Source organism: Monodelphis domestica, chromosome 8 (genome assembly GCF_027887165.1).
Source record: "Monodelphis domestica isolate mMonDom1 chromosome 8, mMonDom1.pri, whole genome shotgun sequence".
Classification (NCBI taxonomy): Eukaryota; Metazoa; Chordata; class Mammalia; order Didelphimorphia; family Didelphidae; genus Monodelphis; species Monodelphis domestica.
The window spans coordinates 33,307,747-33,334,372 of NC_077234.1; the positions used below are offsets into that span (position 1 = coordinate 33,307,747).

At 39.0% G+C, this 26,626-nt stretch overlaps 1 protein-coding gene across 15 annotated transcripts in view; it reads right to left on the minus strand.

Moving 5' to 3' along the window:
* TNIK (TRAF2 and NCK interacting kinase) overlaps window positions 1-26,626 on the minus strand; it is a 443,964-nt gene that overhangs the window by 218,950 nt on the left and 198,388 nt on the right. The window contains exon 1 of one of the 15 annotated variants that reach the window (XM_007502227.3): window positions 21,572-22,017. The exons of the other annotated variants lie outside the window; for them this stretch is intronic. The gene's annotated coding sequence lies outside the window, so the exon portion shown is untranslated. Of the gene's footprint in view, window positions 1-21,571; window positions 22,018-26,626 lie in introns of those variants that run through there. 15 annotated transcript variants of the gene reach the window in all.

Genomic DNA, 26,626 nt, shown 5'->3' on the forward strand with positions numbered 1-26,626 from the left:
ATGAAGAAGAGCTGAGTCTGAGTTTTGTCACACACACACACACACACACACACACCATGATCATGATCATTTTAATGGCTAACATTTTTATGTTATCTAGCACCTACTATTGCTAAGTCCTGTGATAAGTGCTTTACAAATAGCATTTGATCCCCATGAAAACCTTGGGAAGTAGATGCTATCATGCTCATTTTACAGATGGGGAAATGGAGGCAAACAGAGGTTGACTTGCCCCAGATCACATGACTGGCACATTTCTGAGTCTTTATTTTAACTCAGGTCTTTTCCATTCAAAATTCAGCACTCTATCCAGTCAGCTGTTCTCTACCTGTCATAACTTAGGTGGTTCAATGGACAGTGGACTGGAGACAGAAAGCCATAGGTTCCAATCTGGCCTCAGCCATTCTTAGCTGTATGACCCTGGGCAAGTCACTCAACCCCCATTACCTATTCCTTACCACTTTTCTGCCTTAGAACCAATATACAGCGTTGATTCTAAAGATCTATTCTAAAGGCTTATTGACACTCTCCTCCAAGCTGTTTATTCCAACAAGTTTCTTATTTCATTAGAAAGACAATCTAACCATTGGATTTTTCACCTTGTAGAGCAAATAGCATATCTTAATAGCTTCATAATGATAATAATAAATGCATATCAAAGGACTGATTGAGTCACTTAACCAAAAAAACTTGAATGAGAGTTTAAGAAGCTCCCCTTCTAAGTTGGAGAAGGTCTATAGGAAGAGAAAGTATTTTGCACTGAAAGAAATGTCCCCATCACCACTGCCACCTCCACTACAATGAATAAGAAAAGCAATAGAGCTGACTTGGGTTGGCTTTCAACTCTGGGGTAGTGGGCGTGCAAATGAGACCAGCAGGATTCTTTAATAGCACTATTGCTCAGAAACACCACTCAGCACCATGGAGAGCAAATGAGCCCTAGAACACCAAGGCTTGAGCATTCAGACAATAGTTCTCTATGGGCCCTGCATTCTTCTTCTTCCACAGCATCTCCCAATCTCCTGAAGATTTCATGAAAACCAAAAAATGCCAGCAGAGAAGAAACCAGAATGTAATTATGTCCCATCGAATCTTTTTTTTTTTTTTAAACTCTTAGCTGTTAATTGGTTCCAAGGTGGAAGAGCGGTAAGAGTTAGGCAATGGAGGTGTGGTGACTTGCCCAGGGTCACATAGCTAGGAAATGTCTGAGGTCAAATCTGAACCCAGGGCCTCCCATCTCTAGGTCTAATTCTCCATCCACTGAGCCACCTCGCTCTTCCCCTTCCCCATACCATCAAATCTTAAGTAAAATGGGACCAAAAGTTGGGCAAGGAAAAGAAAACCTGTCTGCTCTCACTGGACAGAATGTGATGCCTAAATCATTTTCAATAGTTTTAGCTGAGCAAGAAGGAAAGAGAATGAGGGAATCTGGATATGATTCACAGGCATCACAGTAGTTCTCATGAGAGCAGAATATAAAGAAGCTTCCAATCAGAACGCTAGGGAGATAGGGGAAGAAAGGGAAAGGAAGAGGAAGGGATAGACATAAATTTCTCTTTGTATACCTAGATTTTTTTTTCTCCTACAAAGGTTCTGTGGAACTTCACTCTAGTTATTCCCCTGGAATGCCCCAGTCCTGCCACTTAAAAGAACACCACTCCCGAATTTCACTGCTAATAGCATTTGAAATTACTTTTATTTTTTGGACAAGGGACATATTTCTGAAGCCCCAAGCACCAATGGTCATTTGTCACACTAGCAAGACTGATGCCCACTAGACCAGAAAGCCACTTTCCATCTGGCATGTTTCTGTGTCTGCAGAGCAACCGAGAGCCCCTATCTCTAATCTTTCCCAAATAAGAAGCTTTCCTTTTAATTAAAAAAAAAATCACTAAACCAGTATGTGGCGAAATAGAAGTTCTGTTCGGATTCCTAGACTGTTCTAACCCAGGACCCTAATTTAGGAGATTACCCATATTTTAGCCCTTCCAGACATTTCTAATTGGCTTTCAGGATATGTTTGTTTTTCCTGAGAGGGGGGGATTGGTTATTTTTCTCTCCAAAATGAAGTCTTGTTACAACCTTTAGCTCCTAGCAAGCTGGATTCAGAAAATGGTCATTCTGCCTAGCTAAAATATAAAATCACACTGAGTATTAGGCCATGCCTGCTAAGTTGAACTTTAAAAAGATATTAGTATTTGTCAGAGGTTATCCCTCAGAGTCCAAAAGAATAGAAATGGCATGGCCTGAGCGAGGTCTCTGAATTTGGGGGCTATTTAAAAATATTGAAAAATGTTACTGAATTGGACAAGAATCCTTTAGTCAAGAACTATAATAATAATAATTATTATTATTATTAATAATTCCCATTTTACAAATAGGGAAATTGAGGTACTAAGGTGACATAACTACTAAGCATCTGAGAGAAGATTAGAATTGTTCTGTCAGTTGTTTCAGCCATATTTGGCCCTCTGTGACCCCATTTGAATTTTTTTTGGCAGAGATACTAGAGTAGTTTAACATTTCCTTCTCCAGTTCATTTTACAGATGAGGTAAACAGGGTTAAGTGACTCGCTCAGGGTCCCACAACTAGGAATATCTGAAGCTAGATGAAAACTCAGGTCTTTCTGACATCAAATCCAATACTCTTACCCATGTACCACCTTGCTGACTCTTCAACTTTCCAATAAATGGTCGCCTAACTTTTACTATTGCCTCCCATAGTAGGCCATTCCATATTCAGAGAGCTCTAACCATTAGGCAGGTATTCCATACATTAAGCTGAAAATTTCCTTTAAATTATAAATTCCAACCCTTGCTCCTAGTTCTGACATATGGGCCAAGGGGAATAAGTCTAATCATCCCCCAAATATCAAAGAGCCGGAGCTAAAAGGCATTCAGAAGCCATGTGGTCTATGCTCCTCATTTGACCAAAGGCTTGTTAATGGCTCCCAGGATCCTCTTCTCCACACTAAATATCTTGGATTCCTTCAACTAATATCCACATGAAAGACATATTTAGGGCTGGTCTTGATGGTCTTTTAAGGTCTCTGACTATTCATTTCCATGACCCGAAGCAGTCAATAAAATTGTCCTCACCAGTCATCATCATCATTATTATTTTAATTGCATAAAAGAGAGAAGAAGAGAGCTCTCTCTCTCTCTCTCTTCGTCTTCTTATTCTCAGATCCATCCAGATGCATCCAGGTCCTGTGATGCAGGAGGTGATGGGCCATGGGGATGTAGAAAGACAAAAAAAGAAATTGTGCCTGGGCTCAACAAGCTTACATTACAAGCTTACTGCTAAGTCAAATATACACAGAGTAATTTCAGGAATGCAATAGAATTAAAGTCTTGGGATTGTGTGTATGGGGAAAGGAATTAGAAAAGGACGTATGCAGGAAATGGCACTTGAACTCTGATTTGAAGGAAGTTCAGGATTCAGTGAGGTAGAGCTGAGAAATCAATACATTCTAGACTTTGGGGGGGGGGGCAGGGTTATTGTCTGTGCAAAAGCATGAAATCAGGGAAATAGAGCATGTCTATACAAAATAGCTAGAAGGCCAATTTGACTGGACCAAAGAGTCCTAGAAGGGGAGAAACAAGAATTATGAGTAATGCCTGGAAGCAAGATCTAAATGTGGCGTGGGTAGAGACCAGGAGAACTTGCTGTGCCTCTGAGATTCTTCCACTGGCAATCAGGGTAAGCCCTTGGTGGCTGACAAGGGCCGGACATGTCCTTCCCATGAACAGATCTCATTTGTGTCAGCAAAACTCTATGGTGAAAGATTGTGCTTAGTGTGTAAAGGTCCTCATCCAACTTTGGGGGTAGGGAACAAAGCGGGCAAAAAGGACACTTGAAACCTCAAAGCAGTGTCCTAAGTTATACGACATTTCTGTAATATTCAGAGCCCCTTGTTGAGAGGATCAACAAATTCTCCAGCATTCATCAGTTATAATATACATAGAGATCTGTTTCTTGTGAAGAGACCTTTCTTTAAGTCTGGGAAAGACTGAGGGCTTTTTAAAGCAAACATGACACTTCCCTAGCTCCGGAAGGCTCTGGACAAGACTTGGGGAAGGTGAGTGGACCAATAAATAAGAGTGCTGACTTAGGAATCCATTTAGCCATATTCAGTTATGAACTTGTCAGGTGCTAGTCACTAGAAATCCCAGGAAAGCTCGCTTTCAAGGAAGAGCCCACATTTCTTTTTTTCATTAAATTTGGGAAGACTTAGATACCTGATGCAGAGTGAAGTCAGCAGAAACAGATCAGTGATATAGACAATTACACGAACATAGCAATTCGACACTGAAAGACCTCAGCACTCTGACCAGTGTACTAAGCCTTCTGGAGTCACTTGCTGATGTGCAACCAGGAGGAGCAGGTTCTCGGGAGTCTCACCATTTCTAGATCTTCTATAAACACAAACTCTAACTGTTGTCACACTAAACACCAGATTCTTGTCTAGTGACCAGTGAGTTGACATACACCTGGAAAAACTGTATCCTCTCAATATTGACATTCTTGGTATAAATAAATCCAGATGATGGAGAAGCAAAATGGGAGGATGACTCATCTGGCTTCTCTTTGGGGAGACAAAATATAAGAGTCAGTAGCATCCAAAGCAAACAAGAAACTTTTCAGGGGAGTCTTGGTCCCCTCACATTTCAGGATTTCAGGACTGAAGGCAAGCAGAAGCCTAAAAAAGAGACTGCTATGAAGAGGAAATGATAGGTTGTGGTCCATAGGCTGAAGAGAATGGAAAGGAGAGAAATTCTACTCAGTAGAATCTATGCAAAGTAGATCTATCCATCCTTGACACTTGGTGATTTCAATGGGAAATGAGAATATTAAAAAAATATATGATGGTGCCAGCTAGATGGGACAGTGGATAGTGATCTAGGTCTAGAGTTGTAAGGACTTGAGGTCTTGCACATTTCTGAGATATGTAACCTTGGCAAGTCACATAACATCATTTGAATAGCCCTTGCCCTTCTGTCTTAGAGTTGAAACTAAGACAAAAAGTGAGGGTTAATAAATAAACAAGATGGAAAATTTGACTCCACCAAAATAGGCAAAAGCCTTATAGGTTCTATAGAAGTCTCACACCTTTATGCTCTTGGTTTGTTTGTTTTTTAAACCCTTACCTTCTTTCATAGCGTTAACACAAAGTATTAGCTCTAAAGGCAGAAGAGCAATAAGGGCTAGGCAACTGGGATTAAGTGACTTGCCCAGAGTCACACAGCCAGGATCTGGGGCTAGATCTGAAACCAGGACTTTGTGTCTCCAGGCTTGGCTCTCTATCCATTGAGCTGCCCCAGCTCTATTCACTCTTTAGAAAGAGATTCAAGGAGCTTTGGATATGGTCAAAATAATATCACAAAAATTAAAATGGATTCAAATTAAACCAATAGAAATAAATTTCTCATCAGCTTTCTGTGTGCAGTCTGTCTGTAGACCTTTGCTTATTTGAGGAAAGATCAGAACCAAATTCACAGAATAAACATGGATAAATTTAGGATGAAATCAAAAGAGCTAACTGACATATTCAAACAAGCTATTCATGTCAACCAAAAGTGGGAAATTATCCATTTAGGAACAAATTTTGACAAACCACCATTTCCTAGAGAAGGTTAACTGAGGCCAAGCACACACCAAAACAACAAAGGGGGGAAGAAATCCTAAAAACTACCCTGGTTAACAAATACTTGCCATCATTGCCAAGAAGAGATTTATAGTGGATATGGAGAACTCTGAGGCATAAATGTGAACATAATAATCTTATAGAATGGCAGAAGAGAAAATGATGAACAGTATCGTTTCATCGAACTCTCAGGAGTATTGAGGGAAGCACGAAAATGATTTCTTGTGGAAATGGACAAAAATAACACAAAAATAGTTTTTCTTATCCATTGAATAAAACGAATCCCAGAAATAAAAGCAGCAACTTCCCTTTGAAGCTTCCTTAAAATGATCAAACATACCTGCCTCCTCTTAGAAGAAAGGTGGGAAAATTCTAGGACAGAAGGTTGTATACCTTGTCAGGCTTGGTTACTGGCTATTACTTAACATTTTTCTTTGTTACAACATTTGTTATAAGGTTTGAATGTAGAATATACTTGTTGAAAGTATTTTTTTTTAAAAGATGGACTTTTGTAAATGATATTCTTGTGTTCCAGAAATGTCTCCAATGTGAAAATCAACCCACAAAAATCAATGAAATTCATTTTTTAATAAAATATGTGACACTGACATTTTTATTTTCAGGTTTTTGTTTATTTTTTTTTTGTTATTGCCTAAAGTCATGCTGCTTTACTAGAAAATATTGTATCTCAGATGCCTGTCTCTACTCCTATTGTTTTGGGGTTATAGCATGAAATCAGATGAAATAAGTCGGTAACAGTAAAAATCAAACTGCTCAAAAATTTTAAAATGTGTCATGCTATTACTTAAGCAATCGCTATTAGCTATCAACTGCCACACTGCGTTTAGAAAACTAAAACAAAATCAAGTAAAAACAACATTTTCCATCAGAATGCATTTAGGCATAGACACCAACATGGCTTTCTAATTCATTCAAATGTGAATAAATCCATCATCATTTTCCTTAATTAAGCATGAACATGTGACCCTAATTACCATTAAAGTCATGCAGCTGCTATTAAGTGAAGAAAGGTATGGCGATGCCCAGGAAATGTGGAGAGTTGTTCTTTTCCTTTTTACCATAAACAGGCCCGTGAAAGCATTCTCTGAAATCAGGTCTCTCGGGAGGGAAATGAAGCATTGGTGGCCCAAAGAAACAGAAGGAAATGTACACCATTTCTAAACCTCTTTATGGCAGAGGGCCCTGTATAAACACATTTCCCAGGTATAAACATCTGTCTGTTAGGCACCAGTGAGAAAGCTGACTTGGTAAATAATTGCAGTCACACTCAAGGAATCCCAGAAGATCATGGGAACATCTCCTAACATTCCCAATATGTCAAAATGTCAGGGACCTGTGATTTATGTTCCCCAAACTCACAGATCACAATCTATCTAGGACTTAATAGAAAAATCTGAAGAAGAAGCCAGAGGCTAGAATCCAGGGAAGCATTTATTAAGCACTTATTATGAGTCAGGCACTCAGAATATGAAGACAAGAATGACACAATCACTTGATTTCAGGAAGATTCTGTCCTACAGAGATGGGGGTGGGGTTGGGAGAAAGGGATGCAATATCATAGCCAACCAAATACAGAATTCTTAAATTACTTACAAATAATTATGCCATGGTAGGTGAGGGTGTTTCTAAGAACTGGGGGAAAGGTCTAGTGAAGAAGGTCTCCATTCAGACAGAGATGAGGAGGGAGAGTATTTTACTTTATTTTATTTTTTAAACCCTTACCTTCCATCTTGGAATCAATACTGTGTATTGGTTCCAAGGCAGAAGAGCGGTAATGGCTAGACAATGGGGGTTAAGTGACTTGCCTAGGGTCACACACCTAGGAAGTGTCTGATGCTAAATTTGAACCCAGGACCTCCCATCTCTGGACCTGGCTTTCAATCCACTGAGCCACCCAGTTGCCCCTAGGAGGTAAAGTATTCTAGCTAAAGGAAATAGCATGGAAAAAAAAGCCCTGAGCTTGGAAAATGAATATGGTGGAGAGAGAACCATATCGGCAAGAGGCTACTTAGACTAGAGCAGAATGTGAGAACCTGGAAAGAAAGGATGGAGCCCCACTTGAAAGACTCTAAATGACCAGCACAGAAGTTTGTATTTTGTCATAAGGACAACATGAAACCATGGTAGTCTCTTGACTAAGGAAGTGATACTGATTGCAGTGCTATGGCAGAAATACTCAAACAGATCTATGATTCGTCACTGATTATTGAGCTCCCTCCAACAACAGACATTAAACCCCATTCATGCCAGTCCATCTTATGTGACTCCTGCCCACATTTTCCTGAAAGTTATCAACAAGAGTCCAGCACATTGGCTGGAGACCTTCTTTGCTATCTCCCCACATCCCATCCCAACCAGTGATGCTATCATCATTGGTTATTCATCAGTCACTTCTCATTATCTCTATAAACAGGAGAGAATCTTGAGTTTGATTTAGAACCTGGTAGTATGTCTAGACTATGTCCAATTTGGGATGTTCTTTGAAGTAGCCCATTGGCTCATTCTCCACCATGAACCTTTCCACTGCCTTCTATGAGATTCCCATTTTGACTTTTGGGAAGGCACATATCTTGGGTCAAATAGCAACACTTGCAAAATGTGAGATTTTAAAAGATGGACTCTTTATAACCATAAAGTTAATGATAAAGAAATAAGAAGAAAAGCTAACATTTATACCATGCGAAGTCTTTTACGTTCATATTTTCATCAGATCATCATTGTAATCTTCTATGGTAGTTGCTATTACTAGTTCCATTTTACAGATTTTAAAAAGTAGGATCCAGAAGTCACATGACTTGCCCATGTCACAGAGCTACTATTTGTCACTGACTCCAGGTACCACACTCACTTTCCCTATCTCTAAAATTGGGTTAATACATTGGAATTGAGCGTCAACTATGGGAAGGGGATTGGGGGAGGGGAGGGAAAGAACATGAATCTTGTAACCATGGGAAAATATTCTAAATTAATTAAATAAAAATTTCCAAAACTTGGGAAAAAATAAATGTGAAGAAATAAAACTGGGTTGATAGTCTCCAGCTTGGAGAGTTAATCTGAAGACTACAAGAGATAAGGCATGTACAGGAAGCTCTGCAAAGTTCATTTTTATTAGTATCATCATGATTATCGATGATATCATTATGCACTGGGAAGTCTCTCATTAGCAATGGGGATGTAGGAAGCATGGTCCCATAGACTATCCGCCATGTAGTCAACCCAACTCAATCCCACTAGCTTTTTGAGTGCTGCAGGCAAAGCACAAAGCTAAGCATCAGAGATAGAAAGATGAATGTATTTCTGTCCTGGGGAAAATATTTTATGCAAGGAAAAGGTCAGTGGGATGTAGCAACTAATGAATGGGTAATGAGTTCGAGGCCAAATTTCCCATAAGCCTTACCTTCCATCTTAGAATCAGTGCTAAGGCAGGAGAATGGTAGGAGCCAGGCAATAGCTAGAATGTGTCACCCAGCTACCCCCAAAATGCAGCTTTACACCGAACTCTTCTCCCACAGTCCCCAACAAGGAACACATGAGAGTATATGCAAACTATTTTGTGAACCATCAAGTTACTCCAGAAATGTAACATTATTATTGTTGTTGTTATTACCAAGTTGATAGGAGTTGACCACATTTGGTGAAATGAATAGCAAAGAAAATAATCTTGCACAACAAGCTTAGATGGAACAAAGGCCACATGGCATTGAAAACCTCCCTAGATTTGAAGTCATTCGAACTGGGTGCAAAACTCGCTCTGCTATTATCCCCTAGGAATGAATGGGAAGAGGGAAGGAGGCAGAAGATGCATTTGATAACCAAGTCCTATGTGCCAGATCCTGGGACAAGAATGATTCAAAGAGTACCTCCTGATTGAGATTATTCCATTTGGGGTTTTCTTGGCAAAGATCCGAAGTTGTTTGCCATTTCCTTAACCAGCTTATTTTATATATGAGGAAACTAAGATAAATAGGGGAAGTGACTTGCCTAGGGTCACCTGGCTAGTAGTAAGTGTTTGAAGTCAGATATGAACTTGGGATGATGAGTTTTCCTGACTCCTGGTCTGGCACTTTATGCAATGGACCACCTAGCTCCACTGTCATTGGGATAGGTAATACATATAGTGGAGTTTGGGTAGGAAGAATCACAAGGATGGAGAATATGGCAGGAAAGCAAATGGCCAAATGCCTGGAGAGGTCTTGGTTTCATAGAAGGCCACTGCTACACTGGAGGGACACATAGAGAGTTTAGGCAAGTTTGCTCTTAATCATTCACCAATCAGCATTCACTATACTACTGCAAAGTAGTAGTTCCAAAGTAGATTAACTGGGGTGGGTGTAAGGGGAGGAGTAGGAAGGGGGTAGAAATGGAAAAGAAGAAGAGTACATGGTCCTTTAGTTATTCGAGAAAGAAGAGAAGGGTCCTTAGGAGGAGATATTCCATTTCCTTAGACATCTTTTTTAAATAGATTTTCAGAATACAATTACCATTTTGCTCTGAATATAGACTTAGCATGAATAGAAACTGTACTCTTTTAAAGGGAAAAAAAATAATTTCACTCAACATAAAGTTATACAAAACTATCCTGTTAAAAGATGTACTATGAAAGCTTTTGTGCATTTCCTTCCATTCAAATAAAGTCATAGGTTTATAGATTAAAAGCATGAAAGGAGTTTAGAGATTATCTAATCTATTCCCCTCATTTTACAGATCAGGAAATTGAGGACTAGAGAGCTGAAAGGATTTATTTGTGCAAGGTCACACAGAGTAAATGGCAGAATTCTGCTTAGAATTCACAGCCAGCACACTTTTCACTGCATCACACTCATTCATATTTTCTCTTTTTCTATTATCCTTCCTATTGTCATACTAAGAATCTAATCATCGGCTGCACCTAGGTTTTGTAGGATCAAAATCTGGAGGCAATCCTATGGTCGCTGATTTCACCAATATGGCACCACGGCTCCCAATTACATCTTCGCATTTGAAGATTTCTCTAAAAGCATTATTTCTTTGTCTACCCTTTGATCCAGCCATAGCACTGCTGGGTCTGTACCCCAAAGAGATAATGGACAAAAAGACTTGTACAAAAATATTCATAGCTGTGCTCTTTGCGGTGGCCAAAAATTGGAAAACGAGGGGACTGAACAACCTCCAGGAAGTGATGCAGAGCGAGAGGAGCAGAACCAGGAGAACATTGTACACAGATTGTACACTGTGGTATAATCGAACGTAATGGACATCTCCATTAATGGCGGTGTAATGTCCCTGAACAATCTGCAGGGATCTAGGAGAATAACACTATCCATAAGAAGAGGACAAACTGTGGGAGTAGAAACACAGAGGAGAAGCAACTGCCTGACTACAGCGGTTGAGGGGACATGACAGAGGAGAGACTCTAAACGAACACTCTAATGCAAATATTAACAACATGGCAATGGGTTCGAATCAAGAACACATGTGACACCCAGTGGAATCATGCGTCAACTATGGGGAGTGGGGGGGAAGGAAAAGAAAATGATCTTTGTCTTTAATGAATAATGCATGGAAATGATCAAATAAAATACTATAAAAAAAACATTATTTCTAAAGTGCTAGTTAAAGGTTAGTGCCTGAAGAATGAACATGTCAGTAGTCAGGTTTGACTTTCTGTAGGCTGTAGGCAAGGAGGTGTAATGGGAAGAATGATACACTTGAAGTCTAAAAGAGTTGTTTTCAAGGTCTACCTGACCAGGGAGAAATGAATCTTTGAAATGAACACTGAATCTTTCTGTGCCTCAAGATTTTAAATTACAAAATGTGGATAATAATGCCTCTTTAAAGAACTTCATAGTGTTGTGCTCAAATGCAATCATTATTGCAAAATGCTTTGAAAATGTTAAAGTCAGGGGCAACTGAGTGGCTCAGTGGATTGAGTCAGGCCTAGAGAGGGGAGGTCCTGAGTTCAAATTTAACCTTCAACACTTCCTAGCTGTGTGACCCTGGGCAAGTCACTTACCCCCATTGCCTAGCCCTTACCACACCTCTTTCTGCTGTGGAACCAATGCATAGTATTGATTCTAAGGTGGAATGTAAGGGTTTAAAAAAAGCTAAAGTACTCTATAAATGTGAATTATTATTATTATTAATGCCCTTGAAAAAATAATTTGTTGGACTCCTTATCTAGACTTTACATTATAGACTGCTGCAGGAAAAAGAAGAGCTAAGTGGATTTAGTTGACTGGCACAGAACTAATCCGTTTGCTTCATAAACATGTAGTAATTAAAAAAGGGAAAGGATTTTAAAGGAAGCTATTGAAGGAGAAGACATTTTGTGCAGGAAGCTACCATAAATTAGGATTTTATCATCTTATTAAACTATCTTCTGAAGATCCACATTAAATCCCATTGCTGCAAAAATCTAATTGTGCTGACAAACAGGGGACAGAGCCGCACAGTAGGGCTATAAAACACAAGAGCCTACACAAATACCATGAAATGGAATTAAATGAGAACCATTTTTTGTACCATTGAATAGAATCTATTCCCAGACATTTACAACACCACACTTGGTCATTGTTTAAACCTCACTCTTTAATGGGGCAGACCTAGAGAATCTCAGTTGTTTTTTAAGAAAAAAAAAAAACAAAAAGCAATCCAAGTCACCTTGAAATGGTCCAACTGTTTAAGAACATGGAAATATACAACCACAATTTTGTCCCTCCAAAAGTACAGAAGTGGGAACGTTTACAAACAAGATATACTGGATTCCTGAGGATACAACAGCCTATATCTAGAATACTAGAGACTTGTCATTTGAATTCTAGAGGGTCCCCTACTACAGTAGGGGGTGGGCATGAAGACTTTTAAGAGATGTCTGTCTATTTCTTCCTCAATGGTGGGGAAGAAAGAAATATTGGGCTGCCCTAACTTCACTTGGAAAGGCAACTTGATAAATAACAGCTAGAATACTGGACTTGAATTTAGAAGAGACAAGGTTCAAGTCCTTCCTCTAGCCCTAGCTATGGGACATTAAGCCTCAATTTCCTCATCTGCAAAGGAGAGATAATGCTAAAGGAGCACCCATTTAGAGCAGCTCGTTTTGTATAGTTAAGAATTTGAAACAAAAAGTAGGTGACTCAGTTGGACAATGGCTACACCATCTAGCTGCCACATAATACATAAATATCATAAATCTATAATGTACCTCTACTCTATTGGCACTGCAAATGGGGAAAGAAGGGTCATGAGAGAAATGGACAAGACGAGGAGGAAGAGAATGAAGAGAAGAAGGGGAAAAGAAAAGAGGAAGAGAAAGATGATAGCAATGCACTGGGTCAAGTGTGACCCAGTGATTCTCTATGCCCTCACCTAACCAGGTCTCTTCACTTTTCTGGCTCTCCATCTTGTTCTCTAAGAAAAAGAAAGGGGCTGGAATTTCACTAACTGATCCTTGAGTTAGTCCCTTTTGTAGGACCAGAGGATTTAGAGATAGCAGGGATGACCTACTCTAATAATACCACCTTAAGGACGGGTAAACTGGGACTCAAAGGGTTTAAGTGATCTATCCATGGTAATATAATAGCTTGGATTTATCTGGGGTTTATTTTCTGCTTAAACAATTTACATTCTCGGAGGAGATTGTGAGCTCCTTATGGGCAAGGAACTATTTTATTTTTTGTTCCTTTGTATTCCCAGGGTCTACCATGTTCTTAACAAATGTTTGTAGAAAGTGAGTAATATGGAAAAAAGTTTTACATGATTGCACATGTAAAATTTATAACAGATTGTTTCCTGGGGGGAGGGAGGATTATGGGAAGGAGGAAGAGAATTTGGAACTCAATTTAAAAAAAAAATAAATGTTAAGAATAGTTTTTACATGTAATTGGGGGAAAATAAAATATTATTTAAAAATCAACTCTCGTAGAACTCATTTGAGGCTCAAGAAAGTTAAATTAACTTGCCCATGATCACACAGCTGCGGAAAAGATTAGAACTCACTTGGCTTTGGATGTAAAGCCCTGTTCTTTGTGCCCTATCATCCCACCATCATTTCTTTTTTTTCCTCATATCAATTCTTTTTTTTTATTTTTTAATATATTTTATTTGATCATTTCCAAGCATTATTCGTTAAAGACACAGATCATTTTCTTTTCCTCCCCCCCACCCCCCATAGCCGACGCGTAAGCCACCATCATTTCTTAGGGGGTTTAGCATCCCATTTATCTTTTCCATAAAATATGCAGTGCTGATTGGAAACTTAAGACACCAGGCATCTCATGCTGGCCCAGACACTATGGCTGCCTTAAAAACTCCTGACTTACTTACACACACTCTTTGTGGGGACTAGATTCTAAACATGCCAACAGAAACACAGATTCTTGCAACACGTCTTCAGTGCCATCTGCCTGCTATGGGGCTCTGCTTTCCTTGCCAACGAATCTTCTTTTGGAGAGGAGATTGCCATCAAGTCTTGTCTGGCCTGCCATAGCACAGGTCACCACCACGCTGCAGCCAGACCTATTGCCTAACCCTTAAGGGACCCGACTTAAGGGCTCTGTCACACCATTAGTAATGATTGATGTCCAAGGCACTTACAAAGAATAATGGCAACAAAATGAAAAACATATGTATCATCTCTGGGAAGACATATCAGCATTACAAATGGAGCTGCATCAAGGCTTTGGGGCTGTAACTCTTAATAGCACTGTGAAACTTACAATGAACCAAAAGATTGAGGGATTAATAATTTATCTCCAATTTTACCTCCTGGAAGGGCAGTACTGTGCTAATGGCTACTCCACAAATGGACTTCCCCAGCATCTAGGAAGACAGCATCCTGAAATCATTCTCCCTACCAAGAAGTTTCCTTCAGACTTTTTTTTTTGAGGCAAACAAGGATAAATGACTTGCCCAGAGTCACACAACTAGTAAGTGGCTGAAACTGGATTTGCACTCAGGTCTTTCTTACTGCCAGCCCAGAACTCTATGCACTGTACCACCTGGGTTCCCCCTTTCCTTCAGATCTGAAATTATAATACAAGAGAAAATGTGCATGAGTAATGAAGACCTTAGGGATGGGCAGATAACTTTTTCTTTCAAGCAACATTATAACTGCCACTCTATTCTCTGATTTCCAGTAACTCCCTATCAATATGAGAGAGAGAGACAGAAATAACTCTCTCTATCATCCTACTGATGGACAAGATGGAGTGAATAGAGCCCTAGAATAGGTTCAGGATCACCTAGGTTCAAATTCTGCCTTGGTCACTTACTAGTTGTCTGACCTCAAGCATGTCAACTGATCTCTCTGTGACTCAGTTTTCTCATCTGTGAAAGAAAAGAGTTGGATTTGGTGCTTTTTAAGAGTACTTCCAGCTCTAATAGGAATGTGCACAAAAGCAAAAGGACTAGGCAGCTCTTGTTAGTTGGTCTCCTGGGGTAAAAGTGGCCAGCGTCAATGATGACAGCATTTGAAAGCATGACCTTTATTTAGCCTCTCAGTATCCCAGGCAAATCTCTAAGTCAGGTACTGATGGGCTGCAGTAGTGAGATCGTCCTCACCTGGAGAGAGAAGATAAGAAGATAGGGAAATGAAGGGAGAGAAGGAGAAGGGAGGAGACAGGAAAGATGGGAGAAGGAAGAAGGAATGAAAGAAAATAGGGTAAGAGGAGAAGGGGAAGAGAAGAAAAAGAGACCAGAAGGAGGAAAGGAAAGGATAAAGAAGGAGAGGGGAGGGAGAGATAGAGGGAGAAGAGAAAAGAGAAAGGGATGGCAAGAGGAAGAAGAGAGGAAGGGAGGGAAATGGCATCTAAGAAAAAAATCTACTGTGAAAGTACAAAATAGGGCCAGAAGCTCAGGGAGGAAGAGTGGTGGTTTCAGCAGTGGTTAAACTGCTGCTAGATTACTGGCCAGAATCACCCTTTGTGGTCTCTTCATCTCAAACTCCACCATCTAACATTTCTGTCTTATGGTTCAAGCAGCAGTAGCTACTTGCTTCAGTCCTCCCAACCTCAATTGAAGTGTGGTTGCCTCCTCCTTCTCTTTTTCCTCCTCTTCCTCCTCTTCATCACAGTCTCTGCCCTCTCCACCCAAATAATGACCTCATACTTCTCAAAGGTGTGACCGAACTACTACCACGACTCAGAGGCCACCATAAACCAGCAGATCAACCTGTAGCTAACTTCCTCCCTCTAGCATTGACTGGGGTGATGTTGCATTGAGGAACTGAGCTAAATATTTCCCACACCGGTCTCAGGAGGAGAGGGAACATGCTGAGAAGGTGATTAAATATCGAGACCTTCAGAATATCAAGAAACCAGACCCTGACGATTATGAGAATGGGCTGAATGCAATGGAGTGTGTCTCCACTTCGATAATAATGCCAATCAGTCATGGAATTGTATAAGGTGGCATCGACAAAAATGTTCCCCATTTATGTAACTTCATTGAAACTCACTACCAGGACAAACAGGTAACATCCATCATGTACCTGGGTGATCACGTAACCAGCCTTTACAAAATGGGGGATTTCAATTGACCAACAAGAGCTATGCTTCAACTGGTTTCCCCTACAACTAGGAATTTTGGACAAGACACATATGGTTTTTTCAGTATGTGCATATTTTGGTTATCTGACCTTTTCATTACTGAACCAAAATACTACCACCATTACATCCTAAGTTTTATTGGGAAACATTGGAGTGGTTTGACATTTCCTTTTCTGGTGTGTTCCCATTTTTACAGATGAGGAACTGAGGCAAATAGAAGTGACTTGTCCAGGGTAACACAACTAGTAGTATCTGAGATCACATTTGAATTCAGATCTTCCTGACTTCAAGCAAGATGGCTCTATCTATTGAGTCACCTTATTGCCTCATGATGTGGGTACTTGAAGCCATATCTGTTAGAATCAGTTGAAGGAACTAGAGAATTTTTGATAGGAAGAAGAGATGGCTTTGTGGGAGAAAATGAGAGTAGCCTTCAGATATCTGAAGAAACATCAAATAAAAGAACAATTATTCCGTGTATTTTTCTGTGTAATTATTCTGTATAGCCCCAGAAGGAAGAGACAAGATCATTGCTTGGAAACAACAAAGGGACAGAGGTAGTCGAGGAGAATGAATTATTTTCTTATTCTTCAAGTTGCCACATGGTAAAATGGGCTAAATTTGGCAAGGAGTGAGTTTCCTCATAACTGGAATTATTCAAGTAAAAACTCAATGACTGATTCTCTAAGATTTCAAAAGAACCAATTAATGTAGCAGGTGAAATGAGAATATGAATTGCACCTAACTGATTTCACTGGTCTACAGATCTTACAGGTGAGGAAATTCTCTCCATCACTGCAGATCACCACCTCTTTTATAACTTATCATTTTTAGACTAGCCTAGAGCCTCAAAAGGTTAAGTAATTTGTCAAAGGTCACACAACCAGAATTGGGAGAGGCAGAAATGGAACCCAGAACTACCTGGATACAAAACAAGCTCTATGCACTCTGCCCATGTCTGACATCCTTGTTAAATTAAACATTCTTTTATTCTTTGTGGGGGGAAATGATACAATATATAGAAAGGACCTTGAAAATGTAAAACTTCCTATGTAAAGGGGAGCTATTATGACTATTCATCATTATCATCATCATCTTTTTCTAAGGGGTTAGAAATGGCATTCAGTGATTCTGATATTTTACTTTTTATATTTAATATTCCTCAGATCATAGATAAAAACGAATAGCTTTTTATAATTGAATAGCAGTACTGGGAAGCAAGCTCATCCTCTGAAGGCTCATTATCATTATCATCATCATCATCATCATTATCATCATCATCTTCATCATCATCATCATCATCATCGTCATCATCATCATCACTGCCATCATTGATAATGGAGAGAGTCATTTTCAATATCTGGGGTCAAGAGAGCCCAGACTATTTGTGCTCAACAGCTAGGTTTATAGAATTACCTCCACAAAGAAAGCTGGTATTATTTGAAATAGAATATATAAAAAGTTCTGTTGGCCTTAACATTACATTTTAGGGCTGATTCAGTATTGCTATCCTAGGTTTCCATTAATTGTAAAGAAAGTAGCTATGTCCAGCCACACTGAATAGGCTGAATGGAGGTAATGTTAAATAAATATTTTGAAGTAACTAAGTCACCAGAAGAATAGAGCAGACTTTCAAGGTTGCCTAGAACAGATAAATCCCACTCAAATCACAATCATCACACACACACACACACACACACACACACACACACACACACACACACACACCTCCTTGCCGATCAGCCCAATGATCTCCAAACTCTCCAAACAAATTTTCTGAGACAAAATGAGACAGGTAGTATAGGAGGTAGACAGTGAATGGTGTTGAGGAAATTTAAGCAGAAAAGTGAATTTTATTGAGCATTTTTCACTGACTCAAAATTTCTGAATCTTTGGTGGATCGGCATCCCAGCTTGTCAATGTCAGCTCCAAGACTCTGTGATATACGGACAAACATGTGGCAGGAGCCAGTTTAACCTTAAGCCTCACTAACAAGCCTGCTGCAGGGGCTGCTGAGCCTTTATGAAGTCCTAGCCAAGAGATGACAGCTCTTTTGTTTACTCTTCGCTCCTTCCAATCAATTCTTCTGTCAGAATTTCTCAAACACAAAGAACCCCAATCCCTCTACTTTGCAAACTCCAGTAACCTAAAAGGTAAGAGGGTAAAGCTCCCAAGGAGGCGTCACGCCCAAATGGTATTAAAGGTAGTCATTTTATTAGGAGGATTTATGTCCTGCCTACTGTAAGTCAATGTGCATTTATTAAGTACCTACTTAGTGTTGGATATTATTGTATCTGGAACAAGAGAATCAAGGACCAAAGTAAAAAAACCAAACCAAACAAAATGCCTGTGCCCTCAAGAAAGTAACATTCCACTGCTTAGAGCTTGGCCCCAATCCACCTTTCCAATCTCATCCCACATGACTTTCCTTCTCAAACCTTATCGTCTGGCCAATATGGATGGCCCTTCTCATACACTCTTTCTATTATTGCATTGGCTGATCCCAGTGCCTGCAATTCCTTTTTCTGGGTCTCCTCTTTACCAAATCTCTTATTTCCTTTTAAGTCCCAGCTCAGGCACCCCCTCCTATATGAAGCCTTTTCTAACCCATCCTGCAGCGAGTATCCCCCTCAGTCAGAAATTGTCAAGGAGCATTTTATATCCATGTAGAGCTATGACGTATCTATATTTGTAGATTTACATGGTCTCCCATAATAGAATAGAAGGTCCTCGAGGGTAGGAATGGTCTCCTTTTGGTCTTGGTATTCTCCAGCACCTAGTACACCACCTGGCAAACAAAGGGGCTTAGCAAATACTTGTAGATTCACTTCAAACAAGATTCAGTTAACATATGAATATGAAATATTATAAAACAAAAATTAACAATGATACATTTTGCATTAATTAATGCATATTATCACTGCAGACAAACTATTTTAAACCCTTGCCCTCTGTCTTAGAATAGATACTGGCTAACAGTTCCAAGACAGAAGAGTGGTGAGGGCTAGGCAATGGGAGTTAAGTGACTTAGGCAGGGTCATACAGCTAGGAGGACCTGAGGCAGAAAGACTTTTAATGGTTCATAAAGACAGGGACCATTTATCATATTTGGATCTCCCCTCATCTAGCATAGTGCCTGATATATAGTAAATTCTTAACAAATGACTATTGACTGATGAAGAAAGGACAACTCAAATAGAGAGATAAATGTCTCTAAGAACAAAGAATAAGACAGTTATCAAATTTAATTCTGAATTTCTCAATAGCTAATTAAAAAAAGGGCAACATATTTTATTAGATCCCAATGGCTAATTTCTTTAAGCATAGGATTTAATCTAATGAACTTTCTTTCAAATTTAAGGCACTATTGAGTTAGAGAAATCATCAGGTCTACCTTCTCCCCATTTTACAGAGAGGGAAATGAGCCCCTTGAACAGCAAATGACTACAAAGTCAGGCTTCACATTCCTGGTCCATATCCTAGATTATTATATCCTGAATACCAATTAATGTGGAAATAATGTCCAGGGTGATGGAGTATCCAATAAATAATGTCCAAGGAGAAGGATGAAAGCCAACCTGAATCTTGTCAGTATCTTCCCAGCAACATGGAACCAGAGGCAGTTGGTAACATGAAAATGAAACCATTCAGGCATTGCAAAGATCCTACATGAGGTTTCTGTGCCCTGATGATACCATTAGGGTTAATGACTTTGGCATCTAATAATGACCTGACACTTGTAGATGCTTAATGAGGATTGATTAAGAAAACACCTGAAAGGAGAAATAGCTGTCTCTAAGCAATGAGAACCAGATAGTCAAACAAATAAAAAAACATATCTTTGCTACTTTTCTTTTTTATTTCGAGATACTTGTTTTTAAATCTGCTTTCATTATTTGGGCCAATTCAATATTTTTCTTCTTACTCCATTGTGTTATCACCTTGCTTTATATGATCGGCCAATTCCTGACAATAATTTAGCGAAGAATAAATGACAGAGTAAATCCATGAGGGGTTGGGAAGCAGGACGATTGGTGGTGGAAGAAAAGTATGGAGTATGTCAGAATGCAGGCCACCAGTGCGAGGTATCTTTGCTCTCTCCTCCTCCAGTAAATCTAGCTCTCAGCTAGCTATCTGAAAATCATATATTTGGAACTGAAAGGGGCATTTGATGGTCTTCTAGTTTAATTAATTATTATTATTTTTATTATTAATTAATGTTCAGTCTTCAGATAAAGAAACTGAGGCCCCGAGGCATTAAGCAATTTGGAAAAGGTCACATATGTGTGTTAGGATTTGAATCTGGCTCCTTAGATACCAAAACAAACATTAGCATCTAATGAAGAAGTTCAAATTTTGGCATGCATAAATTATAATGCCTTGATGCAGTATCCCATGAATATTAATTAGCGTTTTAGTAGGGAACAATAATCATACACTTTTTAATCTTAGGCTATAAATCCAGAGCTTAAGGGAGCCTAAGAGAATATCTAGTCCATCCTACTCCTTGACAGAGGAGAAAATCAACACTTGAGAGAAAGGAAATAACCTACCCAAAGCCATACAGATATGGGATCCAGACAAAAGATTAGAATTTTGGACATTCACAATTGCACAATTGCTTTTGGCTAGAAATTTTTCTGCTGATCTTTAACAATAGTAATAATAAAGAAAAAAGTAATTGACATAAAACAAGGTTTTGCATGCATTTACTTCTCACTGTGCAACCCTGTGAGATAGATGCTACCAATATTATTATCCCCATTTTACACATAAGGAAACTGAGGCCACATATGGTTAAGTGACTTCCCTGTGGTCACTCAGCGAGTAAGTGCCAGGGACAAGATTTGAAGCCAGCTTCTACTGCTTTCAAATCCAGCTCTAACCAGTAAGCCATGCTCATCATCCCCCATAGGCTTCCTATCCTGGAGACCGCCAACTGTGCCTGTCAAGGTCACGAAGCAGAATTCTGTCACTCTTTCTTACACCTTGCCAGAAAATTCAAGTGTGATCTCCCAAATCCTTTTTATTCCCAACAGAACTTTCCAAATATAGGCACAAAGACTGTGGTTAATATGGTGTATTTTCAACCGTGGAAATTGGCAAATGATGAGATTAAAGAACACTGGCACTGCTGTTTGCCATTTCAAGCATCAAATTCTGAAAATACTTCAAACAATGAAAGGAAATCTGAAGAAAATTGTGACTTCCACCCAATTTGGGTGGAATTGCTAAGCAGAGCATTGCTCAACTCATAAAAGACTTCTCAACACTTATTTTCAAAGCCCACACCAAGCTTTCCTTTTAGGAAAGTCATCAGCAGAGCAGCTCAGAAAACTAGAATAGTAGTAGCTTCAATGAAAAGAATAATCTACCAACCTGAACTGGAACTGTTCAGTTTTCAAAATTATTCCTTTTGGAGTAAGTCCATTCTCCAACATCGAATTTTGGTCATTTTCATTTAACTTGTGCCAGAATGGCTAAAGGGCTTGAGAAATGGTGATTAAAATCATCTGTTGAAGGGGGTGATCTTTTTAATCCCAACATTCTACTGGTGTGTCAGTATGGGTATGAGTCATGGAATTAAATTTAAAATGGCTATCACTCAGAGGTCAGCAGAGAGAAAGGAATCATGGGGAAACAGTCTAGTCCATGGAAAAGAAATAGAAATGGTGTCTTCGAATATAGAAAAAAAGATGGGCTGATTATGACCAGGACCTGGACCTAGTGCTCAACTGATATCCTCACAATTTGAAGAGAAATCATTGGGAACCCCCTCATCCACTGTCGCATTGAACCAGGAGTTGAGAAGATTTAAATTCAAATCCAGCTTCAGACACTTCTTAGTCATGTACTTCAGCAAGTCAGTGAGGTCTTATATGCCTCAGTTTCCTCATGTAAAATGGAGATATAACAGTACCTCTCTCCCAGGGTTGTTGTGAGGATCAAACAAGATAATATTTTTGAAGAGCTTTGCAAAAGTGATATAGAAATGCCAAATGTTATTATGGGTCATATATCAACAAAATTGCCTTGAATGACCAGACACAGATAAGCTCTGATGAACACTATTAGAGGGATTTAGCACCAATGAATCACAGATATGTTTGAGGACTCTAGAATCCCCATGATTCTCCCAATAGAAGGTAAGCTTCCCCACCCTCCCCACCCCAGTTTCTAGCACAATGCCTAGCCCAGGACCCACTTAATTCATAGCTATTTAATTTCTTAATAATAAAATGATCAATACAGATTCTGGAAGTAGAAATTGTTAGAGACATCAGAGCAAGCTGCAAACACTTAGAACATAGTAAGGCATTACCAGGTGGCTAGAATGACACATTAGAAACCTTTCATGGCCTGGCAAAGAATAAATCCCCATCCTACAAAGACAGATCTCAGAATATATTTGAAAACGAAGCCAATAATCTGAAATGAAACCGAAACATCATCATTGATCAAACTGTTGTCCACAATTACTCAGGCAGAAGCTTGAGCTTATACAAACTTAAAAACAGTGGGTTTAATCCATTGCATCAGGCGAAGTGCTCTTAATCTAAAGGTCATGTGAATGAAAAGCTTTCAAATTATAGAGACCTAGAAGAAGAAATGAAAATCAAATGGGAAAAGGATGAGTGCACATCATCCTTTAGTCTAGCCTACTACCAGAGATATCCCAAACATGATGTATTTAAGACTACAAAAGATAAACTTAATCTTTATGTTCTCATATAATTTTAAAATCAGTCATTTTATCCATTGATCCACAGACTTCTATATCCAAGAATAACAAATTTGCAGATTTTTGTGATTATAAAAAGTTGCAATTAAATGATGTAATTACAAATTATGTAATATCAAAATTAGTCATTTTAACCATTGGTCCACAGACTGCTATATCCAAGAATAACAACTTTACAAATTTACAGATTTTTGTGATTACAAAAAGTTGTAATTAAATTATGTAATTACAAATGATGTAATTACAAAATTAGTCATTTTAACCATTGGTTCACAGAATATTATGTCCGAGAATAATAACAGAATAACAGAAAAATAACAACAAAAATAAAGTATGTCAAATTTACACATTTTAAACTAAAAAATGTAATTAAATCTTGACATACTTAAATTATGAAATCACTTATTTTATCCATGAGTCCACAGAACATTAAATGTAACAGAATATCAGGATTCCAAATTATTCCAAGTTCTATCTGAACTCCATTAAAAACATTATCAGAATAAGACAATACAAACAATAATAAGATTTTTTTTAATTGCTAAAAGATGAGATGTACTTCATGGAAAACATTCAGTTTATATTGCTTTTTAAAATTTAGAAATATGTGCAAAACAAAAATGTTAGGCCAAAAAAGTCCCAGGGAGTAGAAAGGATAAGTTATCATCAGTTTGATTATTATAAAAAACAAGCCACTCAAAAGTTCTCTGACATTTAAATGAACTTCATTGAATGACAGAGCCTTTGACTCAGTTCCGTACTCATGGCTCAGTTCCATCCTGCAAATATGTAACTGAAATCCAAGCTGCGTCTGAATGCTGGAGTATTTGATGTTCACATGGAAAGTGTTCTATATTTAAAACATGCCACTATCATCCTAAGGTCAAGAACAATTGACATAAATCACGGTATCTTTCAGAAAGGCAGCTATGTTTCTGCCTGTCCTTATAATATCTTCCTTCCTGAAAAAGCATTCAAGTACAAGAAAGAATTTGCACCCAAATCGATGGACATGGATGACATGGAGGTGTAAGGCTCTACTAAAAAATTCATTAAATAACTTGTTCATATAGTAAAAGCTTTCTTTCATGATCTTATTCGATTATGATCCTTTTATCCAATGACAAAAAGCAGTCATCTTATCTGTTCTCCCATACCATTTCAAAAACCATTCTTGAAGCCTCTCCTCCCATTCGAGAGCAAGGGAGTCAGAACTCCTAGGGCCATGCTCTACCCTGTTCTCACTCCTGTACACAGAGCAGGAGCGGGAGGGTTAGTTGCAGTCTCCCTCTGTAAAAGCCTCTTCTATCTCATTGGCCTGCTGCCCTGATGTCTGAGGAAGGTGCCCTACTCTTCCCTCTTCTCTGTGAGGCTGCCAAATGCCTGCTCCAACTGGGCAGGAAATCTGGATGCTTACCTGGAAAAACCTGCAGCTTAATGGTAAGAAGAAATACTGCTTGGGGAGGGGGGTGCAGGAAGGGAGGGAGGCAGGGAAGAAAATCTGGAAAAGCAGTCAGACAGTCCCATTCAGATCATTTCCTTCCTTCTACCCATCCCTTTAACTTGAACTTCATCTCGCGTCATCCAGGTTGGGGGAGTGAGCCAGTTTCTGCCAAAAGGGCAATTGATGATCACTTGGGACCCCTTGAACTCCAAGCCTGCTCAGAACGAAAAGCCTGACCTGATTAAAACCCCCAAACAATTCACTCTCAGTTTGCCATCCACTAGACATCATTTGTCATGGGAAAAGCCCAGCTAAGTCAAGCCAAATCTTCTTTTCTGCTCTCCTTAGGTTCTTTGCCCAAAGCTGGCACAGATGAATGTACATTTTTCTGCCCTCTCCCATCCCACTTTTAAATTCCAGAAGACAAAATGAAGGGTGGGCAACAATAACAAAAGAGCGATGGAAGCTAATGAAGAGTCTGGGGTTGAATGAAAGTGTGTTAGTTTTGTGTGGCAGTAACAAGTGGCAAGGGGTCATATTGGAGAGAATATTCAAGGAAGAACTGGATTTAGTAGTCAAAATATTTCATAGCTCTCTACCTTACTATTCCTATCTGCAAGATGGATACAATAAATGCACCTATTTCATAGAATCAAAATAAGGTAAAATATGTATATGGCTCACAATAGAATAATCAAATATATGTAATTCATAAATATATGTGCTTTACAAACCTTAAAGCATCATATAAATGGGAGATGTTATTATGGGTAATAATAATAACTATAATAATAATATTATTTCTTTTAAACCTTATTCTTCCATCTTAGAATCAATACTATGTATTGGTTCCAAGACAGAAGAGCTATAAGGACTAGACATTGGGAGTTAAGAGACATGCCCAGGGTCACACAGATAGGAAATATCTAAGGTCAGATTTGAAGCCAGGACCTCCTGTATCCAGATATGGCTCTCAATCCACTGAGCCACCCAGCCGCCTCCGATAATAATGTTCTAATATGGTTTAATAACTGAGTTCATCCCACACATAGGATGAAATTTGGAAGAGAGAAGGCAGAGGTAGAGATATGATGATAAATGGCTTTGGACTCCATTAATCCATTAATAAACATTTATTAAGCTTCTACTCTGTACCAAGCAAAATGCTAAAGACCTGGGTTCAAATCCTGCCTCTGTGACTTTAGTAAAATCACATACCCTTTCTAGGCTTCAGTTTCTTCCACTATAAAACGAAGGGGTTGGACTAGATGGTGCCTGACAGTCCTTCTACCTCTGAATCTGAGCCTTTAAAGTCTAGGGAGAGGAGGTACAGCTGCTACACCTGGATCTGCTGCTACTTTCTGTACCTGGCCCATCTCAGTATTGAAACAGACACCTGACTCATCTTAGCAGCATCAACAGAACACTAGAAAGATCTTGGTCACTCCAAGATTAAAGTAGGGTCACAATTGTTTTCCTAATAGTGGTAATTGATAGGACTAGAACTCAGCTCCTCCATTCCTAAATTGTGCCCTTGCTGGGTACTGAAACTTCAAGGGGACAAAATTAAACCCAAACTAGAAGTCACTACAGTCATTGATTTCCATTTTCTCATGTGTATGTATTAATTATAATATAAATTGGAACGGTCAACTGAAGGAGGGATTCTTGTTGCTTTTCTATCAGTGCAATGGATGTAATTCACCATGATGGGCTCAAGGAGCCCAGATTGCTAATTCCTGCTTGATCAATATACTAAGACCAGTAATGGGGGAATCTTTCCCCTCAAGTTTCCTGATGTGTGTGTGCATTGGTATGTGGTCCCCTGTCCCCATTTCCCCTCCCTGAGTTAAAGCACTTCAGGAAAATTCAACATGAGAAAAAGGCTGCGTGATGCCTGAAGGCTGAAGAGTATGATCCGCCAACAGAACATCAATATGTAATTTGCATGGTCACAAATATTATTGGCATAAATAATTCATTGAGTTATTTTGGAGCCACTTTTGATTAATTGGGTTCTTTGTCAATTTTATCTGCTACAGTGCCAATGCAAGTTCCCCCATCCAATGGAAGCATCTTTTCTTTCAACAAAAGCGTCTGGATTCGTCTGTTTATTTATTTATTTGCTTTCAGCTGAAATGAGATAAAAGGAGCTTTAATATATGTATCTACATTATATTGGCACCCCGTACTTCCAATAAATTACAGTCATTATTACTGGAATTATGCTGTTGTTTGATTGATAGAA